Here is an 18,104-nt window from a genome sequence, read left to right on the forward strand (position 1 = left end):
AGAATAAATATAGGATATATACAATAATAGTTATGGAAACAATTGAAGTCTTACCATTAATATACAATAACAATGTGGAAACAAATTAAACCCTAGAAATTATGTACTTTTATAAACATGTAAGGAAAATGAATATGATTATGGACAATAATTCACATCATGAATCTATAAAATATGCACAAACTCTAAAATATTAATATACCTTAATATGGAAATGTTGTACATAAATATGGAAAATAAATCAAATTCTTCCAAACCATATAAAAGCCAAAGAAGTAATATACATTTTATGGAAACCCTTAAGATCAATATTCAATGGTATGAAATCCCTAAAATTAGTACACAATAACAATATAGAGACAGATTAAATAAAACACTACTCAAAACCCTAATGACGTAAAATAGTCAAAACCCTAAACTAAAACAATAACCAAAACCTTAAAAGATAATATCATGAAAATAATGTAAATAATCAAGAATCATGAACATGCGTAAATGTTACAATCCTAAACAATAATACACAAAATCCCTAAATATCCTATAAACAATAAATATGATAAATATCCTAAATATATCAAAAAGCCTAAATAATGTCTACACAATAAAACAAACACCCTAAATAATATGTAACAATAAAAATAAGTATATTACAATGATTACAAAAAAAAAAACAACGATAATATAAGTACTTTAAACAAATATACAACAATAGCTATGAAAAATAAAAAATAAAAATTAAATGATATAATCCAAAACCTACGACAATAATATTAAGTAATATACACAATAAAGACAATGAAACTTTAAACCTAAATTTTAAATATTAAAACACTACCAATAACAACCAAAATAATAACATTAGATATGTGTATGTAAAACCTGAATAAAAATTCTTACACAAGGGAAGAAAATACTGAAAAAATTGATGTCAGATATACCTATATAAATATTATCATAAAAAGAAGAAAAGCCCCGCAATAAAAAGAATAGAATCAATTAACATTTTCCATGCATAAACAAAAATAATTAAAATTTAAATATGAACAAAAATCCTGCAATAAGAAGAATAAGATTAATTAGTATTTACCATTTAAAAATCAAAACAATATTACTATATTAATTATCTAACAAGTATAGTTTTAACAAATAAAACAAAATAAACACATAATAAGAAAACTTAAATAAATAAAAGTGTACACAGCATGTAAAATAAAATAAAAACAAAACAAAAACTAGTATTACAACGTCAACAATTTTACAATAATGATATTAATCAATAAAACTTAAACTTGAACATTAAACAACAAAACAAATATCCCTATAATAATAGAAAAACAAAATAAATCACACATCAACAATATTAAATTGATTTAATATACACAATAACAAAACTATAAACAAGTATATGAATACGTTATAATAATGAATCCCTACCACCTAATCCAAAATATTAAACATTCGGCTATACATATTTAAGCAACAATTTGTTTACCCAATAAAGCATTATTTAACATATATTCAATATTAATACCAAAAAAATAGATTTGAACTTTAAAAAAAAAAAAAACGTGGGTGCGTGTGTATATAAACGAAGTGTTGTGCGTGTGTAGGCAGAGGACTCACCGGGAGGATGGCTGGAGATACTGTGTGGATGTCCGGTGAGTAGCCATGGAAGAACCGAAGAGCCTACAGTGAGGAGTGGGTGCTCGGCTCTTCTGCGAAGAGCCGAGAGGAGCAGCAGGCGGTGCCTTGGCTTGCTGAATGAGGGTGGCCGGGGCTGTGTTTTGCTGCCGGAGTTGATGACCGGAGTTGGAAGGCCCGCCGCGTGTTGCAGTGAGGTGATGCTGAAGGGCGACGACGGTGACGGTGGAGAAGGCTACCGGAATTGCTGGTTGCTGCCGGAATTGCTGGTTGTTGCAGGAGCTTGGCTGGTGCGGTGGTGGCGTGATTCAGCTGGTCTGCTGTGAAGAAGCTGCTGCGGATCTGTGGTTGTAGATAAAATCTGCAGAGGCTGGGCGAGGTTGGATGGTGAGTGACGAGAGAGACAGAGAGATGAGGGAGGAAGAAGAAGATGGTTAGGGTTTTTTTTTTTGGTTGGTTTCTTGGTCTCCTGCTGCGCTGCTGTCCCCTTCCCCGGCTGTGAGAAAAGCCTATAAATAGGCTCCCCAAAACCCTAGCTACCAATAAATAATAATAATAATAATAATAATAATAAGACTAATGAAAAATAATAATAAGAATAAATAAAAATACTAATAATAATAATAATAATAATAATAATAATAATGATAATAAAATAATAAGAATAATAATAATAACAAAAACAAATAATAATAATAATAATAATAATAATAATAATAACAGAAATAAATAATAATAATAATAGTAATAATAAAGATAAAAATACTAATAATAATAAAAGTTAAAAATAATATTAATAATAATGAAAAAAAATAAATAATAATAATAAATAATATAAATAGAAGTAAAAATAAAAATAAAAGTAATAATAATAATACTAATAATAATAATAATAAGAATAAATAAAATAATAAAAATACTAATAAAATAATAATAATAATGATAAATATATTAGGCCTGGGTAAAAATGGGGTGTCTACAGTTATGTCTAGATGTGAGTACTAAATCGAATTCCACTTATCTAATGCTAGACACGACTCAAAAATATGAATTGGCTTTTGATAGGTTTAAGGATGAAGATCCTTTATTTAGAATTGAGCTTGAGACTAGGGATGGCATACCAAGTAGATTTGATTGGGAAAAACTTAGAAAGTTTGTGATGTTTTTGGAACACTTCTATGACCTCACTTTACGAATTTCAGGTTCTTTGTATGTTACAAGTAATTCATTTTTTGATGAAATTAGTGGGATTGATTGTCTTCTAAGAGTGTGGGAAAGTAGTGATGACCTAGAGTTGAGTTTAATGATCATGAAAATGAAGGATAAATACAACAAGTACTGGGGAAACATTGACAAAATGAATATGTTGATTTTTGTTGCATCCGTTCTTGACCCTAGACGTAAGTTGGGATTTGTACAATATGCACTTTCTACAATGTATGAAGGTGAAAAAGGTTTATTGCTAGGGAAAAAGGTTCAGGATACAACATTTGAGTTGTTTGGTGAGTATAAGAAGTGGTCACAATGTAAAAATGAAGAATCAAACAAAAGTGAAACTTCAAGCTCCACTAGCTCCACTAGTCAAGAGGAAGTAGCACAATGAAAGTTCAAAGCTTTGTATCAAAAGTACAAGACTCAAATTGGAGGTGGAGAAAATAAATCAGAGTTAGAAAGGTATTTGGGGGAGGATTGTGAAAAAGACATGGACAACTTTGATATTTTGGAGTGATGGAGGCTAAATAGTCCAAGGTTTCCCATCCTTTCACATATGGTTCGTGACGCAGTGCCTATCTCTACAGTTGCTTCAGAGTTTGCTTTTAGCACTGGTGGGCGTGTTATGGATGCCTTTAGGAGTTCTTTGACTCTTAAAATTTTGCAAGCTCTTATATGTACACAAGATTGGATCCGGGGTTCATATACTCCAATTAAGGTTGAAGAAGACATTGATGACCTTGAAAATCTAGAAAAAGGTAATATTATATTTACATATTGTCAAAAATTTTCATTTTTTCATTGAATGATTAATTATTACAACTTACAAGTGCTTTTATACAATTTTTTTAGAGTTGTCAATGGTTGCATTGGAGTCCACATTTGGTGAATAAGTCAATCAAAGAAAGACAAAGGGTTAGTTTCATATTAAGATTATGCATAAATGTTTTGTCATAGAAATTACATGTTATCAATTATCATTATTGACAATATATAATTTATTGTTTTGGCTTATTGTTGAAAACTTAGAATTTTAATGGTTTGTCATTTTCATATATTTATAGGTTACAACACAGGCCATAGAAGCTAACGAGTGGGAGTTTGTAATATTGTAAGCCATGAAGTGGTAGCTGATGTATGAAGCATTGAAAGCCCCAATTTTTGTTTTAATTTTTCAGAAACAATTTGCATTTCATGTTTGTTTTTGGTCTATAGTATTATAGTAAGGACTTTGAACTCTTGAGCTCAAAGCCAAGCAGTCAAGCATATGTTGTAGATGATTAAATTTCATGTTTTGTATATGATTATGTTTTTTAGGAAGAATTTCAGGATAGTTTTAGGAAGAATTTTAGGATTAGATTGATTAGAATTTCATGTTTGGTATGCTTATTAGATTTTATGATTTTATCTAAGCATGGTTCTATTTTTAAATTGATTAGATTTTATCTAAGCAGCATAAGGCACCTAGTTGGGCAGCTTGCCAGATCTGAGCCTCTGAATCTAATGGTTTCAATATGAATTTGTTTCTTGAGAATTAGGAGCTGCTCAATTAAGCTCATGGTGGATAATGTAATGGTGTAAATTTCACTTTTATAGGTTAATAGTAAAATATTTTTTTTATTAATAAAATGAATAGATGCAAAATATTTTTTTTTAAATAAAATTAATAAATGAGTTGCAGAATTGGTAAAAAAATTTATAATTATATTCTGTTTTTAATAATTAGTTTTAAATAATTTCGGTTAAATTTGGTTAATCAAATTACCCGAATAGGTAATTCGGTTGGGCGAGATTCGGTTAATATCCCTTAGTCGGTCGGTTTAGTTAATGGAAATGATTAACTAAAATTTTTTATTAATTCGGTTAATTAACCGAATTTCACCGAACCAACCATTTGCTCACCCCTACGTTCAGCACAACATTTCATCCTCAGAGAGATAGGCAGATGGAGAAAACGAAATAGATAAAGGAGGATATGTTACGAGCATGTGTGCTGGACTTTGGGGACAGTTAGATACAGTTCATACCATTGGTCGAGTTTGCTTATAATAATAGCTATCAGACTAACATCGAGATGACACCATATGAGGCGTTGTATGATAGAAGGTGTCGATCCCCGTTGTACTAAGAAAGATAGATTTTGGGGCCAGAGCTGATACAACAAACTCATGATAAAGTCTGACTCGTCAGAGACAGGATTAGGACAGCACAGAGTTGGTAGAAAAGCTATGCAGACACTCGTCGACGAGAGTTAGAGTTTGACGCAGGGGATCATGTATTTTTGAAGATTGCACTAATGAAAGGGATTATGAGATTTGGAAAGAAGGGTAAACTAAGCCCTAGGTACATTGGACCATTTGAGATTCTTGAGAAAGTGGGTCCAGTGGCCTACAGATTGGCATTACCATTGGTGCTGTCTAAAATTCATGATGTATTCCATGTATCCATGCTGAGGAAATACGTCTCAGATCCTTCTCATGTGATCGGTTATAAGGCACTCGAGTTTGGTGATGTTTTGTCTTATGAGGAAGTGCCAGTGCATATTCTGGATCAGAAAGAATATGAACTACGCACGAAAAGAATTCCATTGGTAAAAGTGTTATGGTGCAATCAAGCAATTGAGGAGGCTTCGTGGGAGTTAGAGGAACAGATGCACCAGAGATATCCACACCTATTCAGTAGAGCTCAGAACTAAACTAGTAAGAATAAAAGTAAATGACAGTGTATATATTTTGACTTGTATAGTGTGGGGTAGGATAGATAATGTTTTTGGTTTTAGGATATGAATGGTTTTGGGAGAATTTTCTTTGAATGATTGTAATCTGCCATAACCCTCCCTTGTAACTACAGTATTCCTTCGCCATAAGTGAGAGTAATTAATAAAAAAATTTAGGGTTTTCCTTAAGGTTAAAATGTGATAGATAACAAATTTTGAGTACGAAATTTATATAAGGAGGGGCGAATGTTAAGACCGGGAAATTTAAATAATAAGAAAAATAAGGAAAATGAGGAAATTCAGTTTGGTGAAGACCAAACCATCGACAGTTTGGTAAGAGACGCAGAAAATCATCGACGATTTTGTATTTAATGTGGGTTGATTACAGGTAAAACGGTAAAAATGGGAGGTTAAAAACTCTAATCGTCGACAATTTTGTGAAGGGTGCAGAAAATCGTCGACGGTTTTGTCTACTGTGTTGATTTTAAAGGAGTCTTGCGAGTTTCATTTTGAGAAAACAAACAAAATTTCTCTCTCTCTCTCTCTCTCTCTCTCTCTCTCTCTCTCTCTCTCTCTCTCTCTCTCTCTCTCTTTCTCTCTCGCAGAACCCTACCAAGCTCTCTTCCTTCTCTCTTCATTTTCACTCCGATTATAGCCCGGACGATCAGAAGCTACCACAAGGATCTAGGGATGATTCTCTACAAGTTAATTAGAGCATATTGTTGATTTGGGATTCCTGGGCACCACACCAAAGTCAAGGTAAGTATGATATTTTAGGGTTTAATTGATTATTTGGAGTATGTGGGCCTAGGGAATGTATTAAATGAAAAATAGTTTGGGGTTGAGTTGATTGAACTGGGAATAATGCGATTTCATGGTTTGGAGTTTTGAACACCGTAGGCGTTGATTTAAGGTTTTTATCAGGCCTCTCAGTAAACAGGTAAGGGGAATAAATTATAAAAGTTATTTTTGGAAATTACAAGTTGAGTAAATATGTGAAAATGAGAATATGATATTTTGCCTGAGATTATTATGATATGAATATCAAATAAAATTGTGTGGCATATGATTTATGCTGAAAATGTGTTTGAAACTGGGTTATTTGATTTGCACTGAAAATAAAGAGACTATGATATATATATTGAAATGTTTTATGCAGAAATGAAAATAATGGAAACGAGTTATGTTTTATATATTGAATTGTGATAATATGAGATTTGAAATATGGAAAATGTTGAAAAGTGGAATACAAAATTGTTTTATTGAGAATGATGAATTATGGTATACCAATGCGTATTTTATTGGAAAATGATGGAACATGATATACATACATACATATATATATATATATATGGTTAGAAATGTTTTCTATGATAAATGAGGAAATAAGAAATATCGGTACATTTTATTGAGAAATGTTGAAATACGTGAAATGAGATATGTACTATTATGAGATGGAATGTGTACTAATATGATGAGAATGAAATAGAAAATGATGAGAATATTACTAATGTGATGAGATGAGCCAACATACTAAAATGAGAATACTGAAATGTGAGAATTGAAATGAGAATACTGAAATGTGAACATTGAAATGAGAATTCTGAAATGTGAATACTGAAATGTGATTACTGAAATGTGAAATGAGAATCCTGATGGTCGATTATTGGATAGAGAGCACAGTACCGTTGCTAACGAGGTGTTAGTGCAACCACACGGTCTCTTGGAGAGTGTGGCGTGGCAGTTGATTAAGCTAGTGAGAAGGGTAGTGTTGCCACCATGCGTCCGGACCAGGAGTGGGCAAGCCAATCGTACTACAAACAGGAATCGGGGAGGCCAACCGTGGTTAGGTCCAGCCTTCGGGGGACACAACCCAGTCATGGGGGAAAGCATGATGATGTGAACATCCTCAGGGCAACCATGAGTTACAGACAGAATGTGTATTTGTTACTGGTGAACACTCATGAGCTAGTTTGTGAAATGAAAATGAGAAATGAAAGAGTTTTTAGTTTAATTGCATAAATAATTAGGGTGAAGTAAAGCTCTCCGCTTGAGGACTTACTGAGTAAGTTGAGTGCCCAAATAAGTATCAGTTGTAGTTACACTCGAGTTAATCGGGTAAGGTTACAAATGATATCAGAGCAGAGGGGCGCTACCTGTATGGGCATGTAATCTCCCATATCCTCGGGAACTTTCGCTGATAAATATTGGTTGTATATGTGCAAGTATAAGAAATGGTAACATAACTTATGAAATTATATTTTATATCTATATGATTATGAGTACATATCGGTATATTTTCTCAGATGATATAATAATTTAAATGAGTATATTATGTTACAACTAAACTCATACTGCCACACACTATGAAAAATTTATTCCGTCCTACTAAGAGGTGTCTCACCCAAATATTTAAATATTTTAGGGAACCGTAACAGACCAAGAGATAGAGCTCCAAGATAGAGGGGAGCTGGTACCCTAATAATCAAGGTAAGTGTTTTGTGTTGGGGATGTGTTTGTGTAATCCCCCTAGGGTATGTTGTTGATTTTGGAGATGTGTATATATGGATGGATAGTTCTCTAGTATCTGTATTATGGATGGTATGTAAATTTTGACTTCCGCTGTTAGGTTTGTTTGTATGAGATAAACTATTTACCCAGTACCCATTTCGGGTTCGATTATGTTAGAATGGTATCAAAGTTTTTGACATGACAGATGTTTGATTAATATTTTTATAAATTGGAGATGAAAATAAAAAAAAATGGTATGAAAATCGGGGTGTCACAGATAAGATAGTAGAAATTGTGCAAAAGTTTTATGGACATAGACACATTAACAAACCAAGTAACTTGTTACATTTTTGTTTTCTTTTATTTCTCTCTTAATTTGCTATATGAGTGTGCATATGCCTAGCTTTCCAAAAATTGGTATAAAAGCACTAGATTTGTGCTAGGTTTTTCTAGGGTTTCTATATTCATAGCAATAAGGATAGTAGGGTGAAAACTAGATTTGACAAGTTTGATAGGAAAGGAAACTTCAATTTATGGAAAGTGCAAGTAACCAGTATTGTTCAATAAAAGGTTTACAAGGCACAAGCAAGGTAGAAATTGGAGAAGATGGATGAAGACGATTGGATGGAGCTAGAACATATCATCTTCAGTGCTAATTGATCATATTTGGGAGATATTGTCATATGTGATGTGATGGAGGAGAAAGCTGACAAGGCTCTAAAAACAAAATTAGAGAGCCTATATATAGCGAGAATATTGCTAACAAATTGCTTTCAAAGAAGCCACTAATATTTCTTCATATTCTTGAGAGTGGGGTTCTGAATAAGCATATGAATTAATTTAATCAAATTCTCGACAATTTGCTCAAAGTGGGTATTGGGATTGAAGATGAAAAATAATGCATTGATCTTGTTATCTTTTCTTATCCCTTCCATTGAACACTCAATTATAATATTACTCTATAGGAAGTACACCTCGATATATATATATATATATATATATATATATATAAAATTAAGTGTTCAATGGAAGGGATAAGAAAAGATAACAAGATCAATGCATTATTTTTCATCTTCAATCCCAATACCCACTTTGAGCAAATTGTCGAGAATTTGATTAAATTAATTCATATGCTTATTCAGAACCCCACTTTCTATAGGAAGTACACCTCGATATATATATATATATATATACGGTTTCCAGGTTAGGTCAAATGAAGCCAGAAGGACACTCAATAAGGAGGACTAGGAACCAAAGGACTTGGTTGCTTTAGGCGATAGTTCTTTTTAGGATAGATGCACTATGGATTTTGGGTGCTCCTTTCATTATTGTCTAAATAAGGAGTTGTTTGATACATATAGGTAGGTTAATAATTTTTAGGGATGATCATCCTTATCTTGCAATTGTTGTTGGTACTATGAAAGTTAAAATGTTTGATTACAATGTTAGGGCATTACACAAAGTTAAACACGTTTCTAAGTTGAAGAAGAGCTTGCTTTCTCTTGATGGTTCTCTGTATGGATTTTCAACAACTCTAAGGTTAGGCTTTAAAGGGTAAAGAGTTGATTACAATCTACATTGGATACTGTGTAATACAATATTTATGGGAAGTGCAAGAACCACTCATTAGATACCAACACATTTGACACTACACTCTAGCATATGGGTTTAGGACATATGAGTAGGCGAGGTATAACAAAATTATATAAGAGGAAATTACTAAAAGGATTGAAGAAGTGTAGAGTTTAATTTTACAGATATTGTGATTTTGATAAATAGTGAAAAGTGGAATTCCAGTTATCCTCCCAAAAGAGCATGACCATTGTTGGAATTGGTGTGATCACGAGAGGGGGGGGGTGAATTGGGTTTTAAAACATTTTGGCTAATTTGAACTTTTACCGATTCACCACATGTCATATCCCATTCAATGTACATGCGTGTATGTAAAACGATTTTAATAATGAAAGCAAACATACACGTGTACAGTATATCTTATTTAAATCAAATGTGTGTATGCAAATAATTATGAAATTAAATAAACTTTCACACACATACTGAAATTAAAGTGCATGAATTTAAATAAGATAGAGAGAGAGTGACACACAGATTTGTTATCGAGGTTTGGCCAAACCAGCATACGTTCCTGCCTTAGGCATGCCCCCAAAGGATTCCACTAACCCTGCTCACTTAAACGGGCGGAGTAGAAACCGTTACAACCTTTCCTTTGGGATAAGGTAAATCCCAGCTCAATTACCAAGCTAAACCCAACTGGTCTCCCTTACGACATGGAGACACCCTAGTTCAATTTCTCGTGCTGAACCTAACCAGTCTCACTTACGGGGCTGAGACTCTCTAGCTCAATTTATAGGCTGAACCCAGCCGGTACATTTAAAACTATTTTTGTACATAAAACATACTTCTGAAATTATAAGCAGAGATGTACACATTAAGCTCAAAGATATGCACTCTAATATAATATGAGTTATGCTCAGTAAAGAAAGGGTGTTTTCTCAAAACAATATTTTCAATCTTTGAGAAATGATGTGTATGATAAAATACTCAAAGATATGACTCTAATAAAAATATTCTCCCAAAAGTATTTTTCAAAGAATAACTGAAGAACATAGGGTTTTGCATTCAACTAATTTTTGCGCAAATAAAATATACGTGAATATATGTTCTCGAATGAAGATTTTTGCAAATAAAAATTATTTGGAGAAATTGGGATTTAAGCTAAAAAATATTTGTGCAATAGAAAATTTCTCCCAAGAATATTTATCAATAGAAATAACTAGGAGAAACCAAAGCTACACTCTCAAAAATGATTTTCAAAAATAAATAAAAAGTGAGAGTATATGCATGTGAATATAAAAATAAATACCTAAAATAAATATACTCTCTTCCAAAGTGATTTCGAAATAAGTGAATGGAGAGAGAATTGAAGAGTTTTTTTTAAAAGATTTTACCCCAAAAGAATAATTTTAGCAATAAAAATTGATTTGGGGAAACTCTGATTAACAAAGGTTTAGAGAGAATTTGGAGTTAATCAAAGTTACTAATATGAGTTATGGAGGGGGTATTTATAGATTTTTAGAAAATTTGACCGTTGAGGGATACGCTTGGTATTTTAAAAATGTTTAATTAAAAAATTAACGACGTTTTAGCCCTTAAAAAATTTCCAACTCGAGAGGTTCGGTCGACCAAGGACAAGGTTCAGTCGACCACTTTTATAAGTTCGGTCGACTAGGGCAATTTTAAACTATAGATTTGGTTGACTGTCTCAGGGAAATTTTGAACCCTTCATGGGTTCGGTCGACCATGGCTAGAGGCTGGTTGACCATTCATGAGGTTCGGTCGACCAAGGCCAATTTGAAGTACAAGGTATTTGAAGTACAAGGTTTGGTCAACCAAGTAGCTGGAGTGTCAAACACTTTATGGTTTGGTCGACCGTGTACGGTACGTTCAAAACAGAACGATCGACTGAGGGAAGTCAATATGTTGACTTCGGACTTATTTGGTCAACCAAGCCAATTTGTGCATGCTGGGTTCGGTCGGCCAAGGCATGATCAAAGGTTGACTCTGTGGGTGAATAGTATTTCGATCGACCGTGGTAATATTACACACAATCAATCGATCGACCGAGCATGCACAACTTACAATTATGCCCTCAGGGTGAGTTCGGTCGGCTGAAGTGGTTTAACATATAAAAGGTCGGTCGACCGACGCTTTTTAATTAAGCCTAAAAATCTGACGTCAGTCGATCGAAAAGCTATTCCAAAACCTTTGTTTGATTTTAGTTTTTATGAAAAGGGTTTTTGGTTAAACTCTAGGTGCCATAAGGTCAGTCTACAGTCATTTGAGCATTCAAGTCTTATCATGCAGGTGCATGCATTATTACAAACCAAATAATAAGAAAACTTAAATGCAATACAAATTAAAATGAATGTCTTCGTCTTTTGCTCTCCAGTCTTCATAGAATATGCTAGAATGATGATAAGCTTGAAGTTCCTCCTAACTTCCACTTCCCTTTATGTGTGTGTTTGAATTAAAGACATGTTCAATCACTAAATACACACATAAGTAACGTGTGCTTTGTCAGCATCAAAATAGGGATCAAACTTAAAAAGCCAACAGTCATTCTAGATTATTTTCACACTTATATATTGGGACATGCAAAGGTGCTAACCAGGAATGGAGCTAGTACTTTGTTAGCTTCATCAACAATTTCTCTAGGAAACTATAGGTTACTCTATGAAGAAAAAGCCAGAGGTACTCTTCAAATTCAAGTAATGGAAGGCAAAAATCGAGAAACATATATGAAAGTCAAATAAGTGCTTCATGTTAGATAATAGGCTAGAATACAAGTCAGATGAGTTCCTAAATTGTTGCTTGTGTTGAGGGAATGATCGAACATCTTAAAATTTGTATTACTTCGCAGTAGAATGAGTTGGTTTAAAAGATGAACAAGGAACTACTTGAGAAAATTAGGAGCATGAGACTACATGTCGGATTGGCTAAGCTTTTTTATTTTTTGGGGCAGTCGTATAATTTTTTATATTATTGACAAGTCACCTCTATCAATCTAGATGGTAAAATGGCTAAAGAAGTTTAGATAGGTCACTGGGTTGACTGCTCTACATTGAGAATCTTCGGTACCCAACATAACTCACATTCCTATGAGTTTCAATTAAAAATAGACCTAAATCCAATAGGTGCATTTTTAATGGGTATGAAAAATGGGTTAAATGGTTCAAGTCGTGGGATATAGCTAGAGGACAATAAGGTGCAGATGAATAGAGACATAGTGTTTAATAAGGTGTCCATACTAAGGTACAAAAAAGATGAACAAAGCAATAAAGTTGACATAGAGGGACCACGAATGAAAGTGGAGTTTGGTCGACAATAAAATTAGTAACCAAAGATGCCATCTATTGAGCAATATGATCAACGAGAATCATATGAGTATAATGTAGCTATAAACAGACCCATACATATTACCTGAGCACCAAAGAGATATTGCCTTGGGGATATGGTCTCCTTTGCCTTAGTAGAAGTTTCGATCCGTATTATTTCCAAAATGCCTTCCAAGTCTAGAGAGAATAGGAAGATGGAAGCTATGATGGAAGAGGTGGATTATTTAGACAAAAACTAGACTTGGGAGTTGGTGGAACTTCTTAAAGGAATAAAAGCAATGGGGTGTAAATGGTCATTCAAGAAGAAAGATATTGTTTTTAAAGGAGATAGTATATAATTCAAGGCTATACTAGTTTTAAAAGGGTATTTTCATAGTGAAGGGACAAACTATGTTAAGGTATTATCTTTAGTTGTCCGACATACTCCAATTCAAGTTTTATTGGCCACAACAACTTAATTTGATTTGCAGTTAAAGAAGTTGAGTCTTAGACTGACATTTATTCACAGTGACTTGGAGAAGTAGATTTATATGGAGTAATTGGGAAGTTTCAATGAATTTGGGAAGGAGAACTTGGTTGCAAGTTGAGGAGATCATTGTATTGGTTTAAAGCAATTACTAAGGTAGTGGTACAGACCCTTTGATTCATACACAATGAGTATATGATATTCACATTATGAGTATGATTATAGTGTCTACTTTAATGTTCTAGTTGGTAGTTAATGTTATCTTCCTACAATTATTTGTGGATGATATGTTTGTCCTAACTTATAGGCAATTTATCTTCCTACTATTATATGTGGATGATGTGTTAATTAGTGCAAAGAATATCTGTGATGCTAATGATTTAAAATATTTGTTTTTTAAGGACTTTAAGACGAATAATCTTTATGCTTCAAGGAAAATCATGGGGATGGAGATATGGAAAGATATGAAAGATTGGAAGCTTCGGTTTTTCTAATACTTACATAGAGAATGTGTTTGGGATATTTTGCATAAGTAATTTTATGCCGATGTCTACCTTATTAGCACATTATTTCAGAATATCTTTAATAAAATGTTCGCAATTAGAAGAGGATGTGGAGGATACGTTGAGGGTATCATACACTAATGTTATGGAATGTTTTATTGTTTTTCATGGTCTGTACTCATCTGAAACTTGCACGTGCAAGTAGTATGGGGAGTAAGTTTATGACAAATCCTATCAAGGAGTAATGGAAATCTTTGAAGTGGGTTCTTACGTATTTGAAAGGCATTGTGTATTCTGATATTGAGTTTAGTACAATATAAAATTCAACTTTTGTTGAGGGATTTTTTGATGCAAATTATACAAAAAGATTTGGATGATAAGAGGTCTTATGTTTACACAATGGCAAGCAGCTTTATCTATTGGAAATTCATCTTATAATCAATTGTTACTTTATCTACCACTGAGGTAGAGTATGTGATAGTGATAAAGGTTGTGAATGAGGCTATATGGTAAAAGGGATCAGTAATTTAACTTTGAATAGGGTAAACTATTCATTTGTATTAGGACAGTTAAAGCTCCATTCACTTAGAGACAAATCAAGTTTATCATGTTAAAACAAAACACATTGCAATCATATATCACAACAAACAAAAGTTTATTGCTATTAGTAAGATTTAGTTGGTTAAAGTGGTTACACAAGAAAATATAACAAATATATTGGGGAAAGTTATTACTAAGGAGAAATTTTTGCATTACTTGAACTTACTCCGTGTTACTAATTGTTAAACTAGTGGTTTGCAACTTCAGATGGAGATATATGTCCGAAAGTTTAAGGGGCGAATGTAGTGCCCCGAACCTGGTGGTGCCCGGAGTGCTTTTTCCTACTCATATATCTCTGATACCATGATCATAACGACTCGAACCCAAACAGGGGTCCCAGGTGTCCCTGTCCGTAACTCAATATAAACATGCAACAAAAGATAATTAAACCTCAAAACATTTTACTATAGTTCTAACCATCCCAATTAACCATATGTGTCTCCATGTTATAAATTACATCCCAAAATAAAACACAAACATAGTAACCCAGTGCCTCACTTACACTTACAATAACTCAAAAATCTAATCCTAGCACCATAGCACGCTAGGCTCGATTCCCTGTAGGGCTTGAAAAATGAGTTGGATATTAGGGTGAGACACTTTTCAGTAAGACGAATTAGATTAACATCAGTGTGTGGCTATCATGAGTTTTAATGTGATCATAAAACATTCATATATTTAACTTTAACTGAAATGGTGTTTGAAAACTATACTCATACCTGTATAACTGAAAATACATAGTTTCCCTGATAACATACTTTCGGCTCATTATAGCCCATTTTTCATAAATAACATATATGCATAGAGAACCTTCCTGATTGGACTATCATGTTACATCATATAACATCATACATCATATAACATCATGTATAAACCCCCATGATCGGGTTGTGCGGTCCAAAGATTGGACTTAGCTTTGGCCGGCCTACCACCAAACTAAGGCTAGCCTACCACCAAACTAAGTTAACATGATTCATCTGCAAGTATGTCTGTAGGAACGATTTGCCTTACCGCATCCTGGTCTAGACTCAGGAGGGTTCCTCAACTCTTTGCATGTCAAATCGTCTATCTATTGCCTACACTTCTACTACAGTGTGGCTGCATTGGTCCTTCTTACTAGCTATGGTACCGAGCTTCCATAGTATTGAGTCCCTCAGGGTTCATAAACCACATATGTAATTTACATAGTAAAAATAGTAACATGATCTCGTTTTCATAATTCAATATAAAACCATCATATTCATAATTCTGTATAGAACCTCTCATTTTCATAAATCAGTATAAAACCGTTATATCATAACTTTCGGTATAAAATCGGTATATCATAACTCTCGGTATAAAAATCGTCATTTCATAGATCCACATTATTCTTAACATTTCCTGAAATCAGTATAAAATCATATCTTTCACTCTGTAATACCATAAAAACATCAAGTTTAATTATATAATAATAATGAACATTCTTATGCCACTCGTTTTGAGTGATACATCATAATATCATAAACTGTCCAGGGAAGATATGATAAATCATATATTTGAGTTAAATTAAACCCTATAATATGATATTGTTATAATATATATAAAGCAAGTAAAAGAAAAAAAAGAAAAAAATAATAATAAGGAAGCCAGAAGGCTTCCTGCGAATTGTAGAGAAGCTTCATGCGTCTCAGTCTTCTTCTCTTTATGTTATCGTCATCTCCGTCTCCGCCTCTCTCTCTCTCTCTCTCTCTCTCTCCTCAATTTCATTGGCCTAATGAGTGTCGATCGAGAAACGGAAGGTGCCGTTGGATTCCTAGTTCCGCCACCGACATTTTTGGGTAAGATAACTTTCCCTTAATTTCTCCATTTCTCGTTAAATCTGCTGTTAAATCGATGATCAGGTACCACCATGGGGTCCTAGTCGTGATCGTTGTCATTTTGCCGTAGGTAATTTTTCAATTGGGGTTTTCTAGGCCCCACTCCAAAAGGAGAGTAAGATTTGAAAATTTTGGAAAATTGATTATATTAAAATAGTATTTTATTTAGGATTAATTTAATGAAATTAGGATTTTTGATTCAGGGTTCGGGTGAACGCCGCAGGTACTTTTCGGGGTCCTTGTTGGCGTAGTTCAAGAAACCACGTAAGGGGAAATTATATATTAAATCAGATTTTATGAAACTAAAGGTAATAATTTATGTTATATTATATGTATGTTTTGGTGTGAATTATTAAAATGCTAACCATGTAAAACTATTATTTCTGAGCCTAGAACCACTTATTTAGTTATGTATTAGTGGAAATGAACTGAAAATAGTGAAAGGAATTTTCTGGATAATTATGTAAGAAATGGAAATTGTATTTTCAGTAATTAAATGCTAAATGTGGGTTGGCCTATTTTACAGGAATATGTATGAATTTTACTGTTAAATTGTGTGGCATGAGATTTTATGCAAATATATGTTAAATGTATGAGATGCAGACTAAGTAAGTAAAGAATTGAAAATAAAATATGTTATTGAGTATGTTGCTTGTGTATGCTAAATGCAACCATGTAAATGTAAGACAGCTGAAAGACAGTCATATTAGCAGATTCTAGCACACTTCTGTGTAGATTAACTGATGACAGCTGAAAGGAGCTATAGACTAATTGATGATGGCTAAAGATCAGCTATAGTACGAAGGAAATGAAATGAAAATGTTATTCAATGACAATGGAATGAAAATGACAAATGTGAATGATGTAATGTAGAAGATCACGTAAAGTGAAATGCAATGCAATGTTTAAGTTATGAACATGAATAGAAAAGTATGATTGATTAATAACAAAGAGAATAATGTATTATGACATTAGAAGTACCTATGTACGTAGAACACGTTATGATTGAGTGAGGCGTACTTTTCGCCTGAGGACTTGCTGAGAAAGGCAAGTGCACTAGTAGCTTTAGATGTGGCAGTAGCTGCATAATGTACTAGGGCAGATGGAACCTACTTGTATGGGCGGGTAAATTTTCCTATCCTTAGGGGCTTCGCCGGTAAGCTATTATTGAACGATGTGAGTATGAGATCAATCTAACACTTGAGGGCTTACTGAGTAAGGTGAGTGCCCTGGTATGCTTTAGTAGTGACCTTAGGGTTAACTAAATATTAGAGCAGAAGGGTGCTACTTATATGGGCGGGTAATCATCCCTATCCTTAGGTAATCTCGTGGGTTAAATCTCTGTATGTGAATGATTAGGTTCAGAGAATGATTTTAGTATTTATGATAACGTTTTGCAAATGATATTAAAATAAAATTTATATACCTTATATTAGCCACACATTATTTTAATATATTGTTTCTTCCCTTATTGAGATGTGTCTCACCCGAATATGAATTTATCTTTTTCAAAATTTCCTTAAGATCAAGCTTAGAGAGCTCGAGGTTTTATCACATTTTTGGGAGATATAAGAAAAATGGTATAAACATTTTAATGATGTTTTTGGAAATGTAGATATTTTATGTTTTATATTTTAAGTCTTCTAGATTTTATGAATGGTTGTGAAACATATTAGTGTTGTGAAT

The sequence above is a fragment of the Malania oleifera genome, chromosome 5 (genome assembly GCF_029873635.1).
Source record: "Malania oleifera isolate guangnan ecotype guangnan chromosome 5, ASM2987363v1, whole genome shotgun sequence".
In the NCBI taxonomy this organism is placed as follows: domain Eukaryota; kingdom Viridiplantae; phylum Streptophyta; class Magnoliopsida; order Santalales; family Ximeniaceae; genus Malania; species Malania oleifera.